Here is a 6,000-nt window from a genome sequence, read left to right as displayed (position 1 = left end):
CTTTAATCATTGGCTTTTGTCGAGATAGCAATTTTTAGACTTGATGTTTAGGCTCTTTCAGTCCACAAATTAATCGAAGCCTACCTTGGATGAATTAATCTAATTAGTCTTTTTTGACCGATGCGGGTATGTGGCACGCACATACATTAGGTCAAGTTACATTCATGTCTCCTCCAACAAAGTTTTTCATAATTGCTCGACACGATATTCACTTGGGATAATTACTAAAAAACTTGAAGGCTGGAAAGAACAATTCCTATCTAAAGGGGGCAAGGAGACACTCATTAAATCGGTAATACAGGCGATCCCTTAATATGCAATGTTTATTTTCAAAATTCCTATGTCCTTATGTACATCTATAGAGAAGAAAGTTGCTAGGTTTTGGTGGCAGAACAATCATCATCACTCTAGCATCTATTGGAAACGTTGGGATGTACTTAAGGCTAGGAAAGATTTAGGAGGCATTGGTTTTCGTGATCTTATCACTTTTAATAGAGCACTACTAGGAAAACAGGCGTGGCGTCTCTTACAAAACCCGTCATCTTTATGGAGTCAACTCTTTAAGGGTCTATACCATCACTCCACAGAGTTCTGGCATGCCAACAAAGGGTCGAGACCCTCTTGGGGATGGTTGAGTCTATTGAGTGGCCGAGATTCAATTATGCAAAATCTACAATGGTTAGTTGGAGATGGGAAACAGATCTCAATCCGTGATGATAAGTGGCTGAATATTGGTCCTATTGGCGGTCCTGCACCAAGAGGAGAACCACTAAGGGTTGCTGATCTTATTAATTTGGAGAGCAACTACTAGAATGAACCCTTACTACGTAGAAGTTTTGCTAATCAAATAGTCAAAGAAATTCTGACAATCCCCATCCGAACAGATTGTACAGAGGATAGACTTATTTGGAAAGGATCTCAGAATGGTTATTATACTATCAAGAATGGCTACCATTCCCTACGATCTACTGCAGATGTCAAGGTACAAGATATTGCATCCTCCTCTTACCACCCACCCCGACAGCTTTGGGACAAGATTTGGCAAATGAAAACCCCCCTCGAAGATACGCATCTTTATGTGGTCCTTATGCCACAACGCTCTATCAACAAAGGACAATCTTTATCGCAGGAAAATAATCATTGATCCTACGTGCCAGATTTGTCATCATCACACCCCAGAGACTACGGAACATATCTTACTGCATTGCCCATGGACGCGCAAGATTTGGTCTCATTCGGCAGTTAAACTAAATCCAACAGACTTTAACACAAATCGCATGGATGCTTGGTTAGCATATTTGATATGCAAGAAGAAGGCCATACCTGATTTGGAAACCCTGGCACATATCCTTTGGCACCTTTGGAAATCCCGAAACCTTTTTGTATTTCGCAGGGCTGTTCTTGATCCACAACAGGTTATTTTGGTGGCTTTTGCCTCTGCCCAATTTGCTTGTCGATCCCATGAAGTGTGGACGCGCTCTTCCCCCAACCTCCTGACCTCAGAGCGCCTATGGAAGCCTCCGGATCCTGTCGAGATAAAGATTAATATAGATGGAGCCTTTTCTTCCACATCAAAGGAGGGATCTGTGGCTTCTATTTGGCGTGATCACTCTGGTCAACTAATCAATGGATCTACACAAACTGTTCTAGCAACTATGGCGTTGCAAGTAGAAGCTCAAGCCCTTACCGTCACCTTACACAATCTGCTGCAAAAGAAAATGGAAAGGAAGCAACTCACTGTGGAATCTGACTGCTGGGTGCTTGTCCATGCTCTGCGTAATCCATGCTCGACATCATGGGAAGCTCGCTCTCTCATCTCTAAAGCTGTGGCACTCATCCCTTGCTTCTCTAGGTTACGCATACTGTTCTGCAGGAGGGAAGCGAATAGAGTAGCCCACTGGGGTGCAAAGGCCCATGAACACTAAAGTCTAGCCCATAATTGGATCCTTTCTCCTCCACCGCCCCTGTTGGATTTGCTTTGTACTGACATTATGCCCTATGGTGGCACTTTTGGTTGATATAAGTCTTGTAGCTTGTACTACAGCAAAAGAGTTGGAATCTCACACGTCTTGTATAGTAAATAATATCTCATGGCAGCATCAGGCCGTCCTGGTCAAATGTAAATTCGGTCATGGAAGGACGAATCGTCAGGTAAGTGGCCAATTGCCAGCATTTCTATGTGTCCGAAATCTTTCGTTAGGAAAACTATTTTGTCTTGTCCCTTAAAATGACGTGTAATTTTCGGTGCCTCCCACAAACTTTTATTTATTTTTCTTTGGTTACATGATACTTTTAGATACAACATACGGGTAATATCACAAATAGTCTTTAAACTTTGGTCTAAGGGACAATATAATCTTGAACTTTCAATTTATTTAATATAATCTCTGAACTTTAATTCGACGTGGATGTTGTTCTTGGATTTTCTATATATACAATGTAATTCTTAAATTAAATGATAATGTTCAATGTTATCATTTTATTAATTAAAGATCATGGACAACAATGATTTTTTTTTTTTTTTTTTTTATGTAGTTTGAGAGTTAAAATGAACATGTACAAAAATTCATGAATCACATTGAACAAATTAAAAATTTAGTAAATCATATTGCACATTGACTTGAAATTTAGAGACCTTTTATATCGTCTTCTAATGTTATTGGAAATCTATTTCATGTGTCTAAAGGGTTCTCGTTTTAGTAAGGAATTAAAAATATCACAGCATATTGGGCGTGGTAATTTATTTAAAATAACTGGGAAATTCGTGTTTGGGAACGTATAGAAAGGTTGCCTCATGAACTTTCCCTCCTCTCTCTCTCTCTCTCTCTAAAGCTGGAGTTACTTATGTCACATTTGCCGTCTCACATTAAATGGTTGCTGAAGCCTCGTTTTTCCATGACGAGAAATCGACGGATGGACTCGAAATTCAAGTAATCTTGTTCCTTGGATGACATTCCTTTTCAATTATTTGAATTGTAAAAAGTCCCGGCCTTCTAAGAAGGAAGACTTTTCACCGGTGATAGCAGACGGCTAGCGGCCGGTGACTCGCAGTGGTCTCGATAGATTTTTGATAGTTTGCTAATGTTAGGAAGGCAAAATTACCAAAAAAATAATAAATTTTACAAAATCAATTCGGTGCTAAATTTTCAAGTTTTCTAATTTAGTTGTAATTTTTTTGATATATTGTCAATTTATGCATTCGAATCAATTTTAATTGAAAATCACTGACATACAATCGGCACTAAAGTGAACATTTTTATAATTATTTTTATAATTTATTTATTTATTTTTCATTGTGACGGGCTAGGGATGTGACCGCATTGCCCATATATAGTGAGGGCTTGCAGGCCCTTGTTCATCTTAGTCGGTCACAATGAAAAAGAAAGAAAAAAATCATTTTTTGAAAAATAATAATTATTATTTACATCAATGCTAATTGTTCTATGTGGTATGGCACTAGCATATGTACAATTGATTTACGATTTTTTTGGTAATTTTCCCATGTTAGCAATGCGGGATTGGAATCTCACTACTAAGTGTTTGCTAGAACACCCAATTTCGCTTTTTTGTGGAATCCTTGTACAATATGAAATTCAATTTCACACTTTGATTTCTCTACGGACATGAAAAATGTAGAAATTATAATTTAACTACTTAAGAAATCCAATTATGTATCGTACTAAGACAAGGTTGAGATTTTTTTTTACGGGTTGTCAAAATAGCGCTCAGTTTAGGGCTAAATTGTTGCTCGCTAGAGGACTCACTTATTTTTTATTTTATAATATATTTGTGCACCGACTTAGACAACATAATTTTGCTAAACCCCCACTCCCTTCTTCGTTGTACGAGCTGGCCCCTCCCCCGTCTCTCTCTCTTTCCATGTGAGGATGCTCCCTTCCTTTTTTTTTTTTTTTTTTTTTTTTGGGGCCAGCCGCTAATCTGAACCCATCAAAATAAGTCCAAAAAGAAAGTCATAGCACACCTACCGCGCTTGAGAATTCGTCGTTGATGAAAACGAAATCCTACGTAACCCAATTACTTGCTCCGCAATCCCGGAACATCGGATGTCGCATTTCATAATGGAAAGATAGAAATCGATCCAAAGTCTTGTCATGGAGATGGCACCACTCAGAAGATTCAGCATATCATCAAAGGTCTTTCCCGTTGTAGGACGGTAATATACGTTCAGTGAAGGAGATATTTTTGTACGGATTGGCTAGCGTCATTGAGCTTTTCACAAGGCCTATGCTCACGGTGACGATTTTGTGATGCATCGTCTTGTTGGAACTTTCGTCATTGTTGTATCCAGCGATAGTAATCTTGTAATCTCATAGGGTGTACCCCTCCAATTCTTCCCTCTCTCTGCCCGTTTCCATCTTCACCGCTAGAGCTGGCAAAATGGGTCATAAATCTATATTATGATCAATTTTTAGTTAAGTGGATCATACATGAGTCAAGTGAAAATTAAATATAGGTCAGAAATGGATCAAGTGAATATTAAATATGGGTCAAAAATGGGTCAAGTGAAAATTAAATATGAATAAGAAGTAAGTTTGAGAAAGTAAAACACAAAAAGAAATGAATCACCGCCACCCTCCCCTCTCCTTTGCTCTTCTCGCACCGTCGTTACCTCCTCTTGTCCCTTCCTTGCCCCTCATCTCCAATTTCTCCTCCTCCTCCTCCTCCTCCTCCACCCTCCCGTCCCTCTCTATTCGCGGCACAAGTCACGGTCTTTCCGAACTGTGACCTTCATCTCTGGCTCGCCTATCACCATCTCGTCGCTGCTACCCGACCCTTCGACCTCTTCCTTGAGGCCTGGGCCCAAAAATCACATCCTCCATTGTGCTAGTGCTAGATTGTCTGTTACATGCAATTTCTTCTTCGCCTTCTTGTCTATATGAAAGATGAAATTGAGGCTACTCTAATATGACCGACATCTTCCAGTGGACTGATAGAGAGGCTGCGTTTTATGTCTAATGGTTTTCCGAGTGGGTGTTTATGTACATCACATCAGCTGGACGGAAAGTAATACTTGGAGGAGGAAAGCAGGGCAAGTCATCCCATCTTTGTCCCTCGTCGGATCCTCTCCACAACTTTCTTCTCTATAAAAGCCAACAAGCCAACGTGGTCGGTCATCGTATTGTCTGTTTGGAAGCACCCAATAAAATTGGGACGATAGGAAGAAAATTAGCATGGCCCCGCACGAGGATGACATGCTTTGAGAAATGATCCATTTTTTTATTTTGTTTTTATACTTAGCAACATTACTTTCTTTCGTTAGTTCTCTTCTAAGCGAATTAATTAGACCAGTTACTTTTTTTTTTTTTCACTTCACGGTTATTAGCAAATGCTAACATGAAAATTTAAGTCATTAGGATAAAATATTTTCAATAATTTTCCAGTCAAAATCTTAATATGAATTCAAAAATTATCTGCATGTTCTCATGAAAAAACGAATTTACTTCCTTATATCGTAGCGAAAGAGCTACCTCGACAAAACTCCTATAATACCCATCTTTTGCCGTGCGTTACATCGTATGGTCATACGGATTCCTACAAAAACAATGAACTATTGGTCCATAGATACAATTTTTGATAAATTACCTCTCGAGCTCAGTAGACACGAGATTGAAACTCAAACCGAATCCATTGCGAAGAGCAACCATGATCCAATGTCGAACTGCGAGCAAGGCTCAACGGAAGCAGACAGACCAAAAAAATAACCTCACCGACGACATCGTTTCCACGTCAATGTGATACGATGGGAGATGGAGAGAGACAGAGAAATAGAAGGTGTGGTGAGCTCACCGAGTTTGATGGAGAGAACCCATGGCGAGAGTGATCGAAAAGGAAGCGCGAGATTGCGATGCTCAAGCGTCGATGGAAATGGAAAGAGCGGGTGCTCCGGAAACAAAGACTAGGAAATCTGGCAAGCGTACTCGTTTTTGCTTCTGCTGGTGGAAGATCACCTACAGCAGCACTGGGAGTGATTTTGCGTTT

At 39.8% G+C, this 6,000-nt stretch overlaps 1 non-coding gene across 1 annotated transcript; it reads left to right on the top strand.

The window, feature by feature from the left end:
- The first annotated feature begins 5,142 nt into the window (after positions 1 to 5,142).
- LOC120295185 lies at positions 5,143 to 5,240 on the top strand. The gene has a single exon (XR_005552543.1). It is a non-coding gene; the product is annotated as a U6 spliceosomal RNA (small nuclear RNA).
- The last annotated feature ends 760 nt before the right edge of the window (positions 5,241 to 6,000 follow it).

This window comes from Eucalyptus grandis, chromosome 6, assembly GCF_016545825.1.
Source record: "Eucalyptus grandis isolate ANBG69807.140 chromosome 6, ASM1654582v1, whole genome shotgun sequence".
In the NCBI taxonomy this organism is placed as follows: Eukaryota; Viridiplantae; Streptophyta; class Magnoliopsida; order Myrtales; family Myrtaceae; genus Eucalyptus; species Eucalyptus grandis.
The sequence above is the reverse complement of the archived record's forward strand: the minus strand, read 5'-3'. Positions and strand labels throughout refer to the sequence as shown.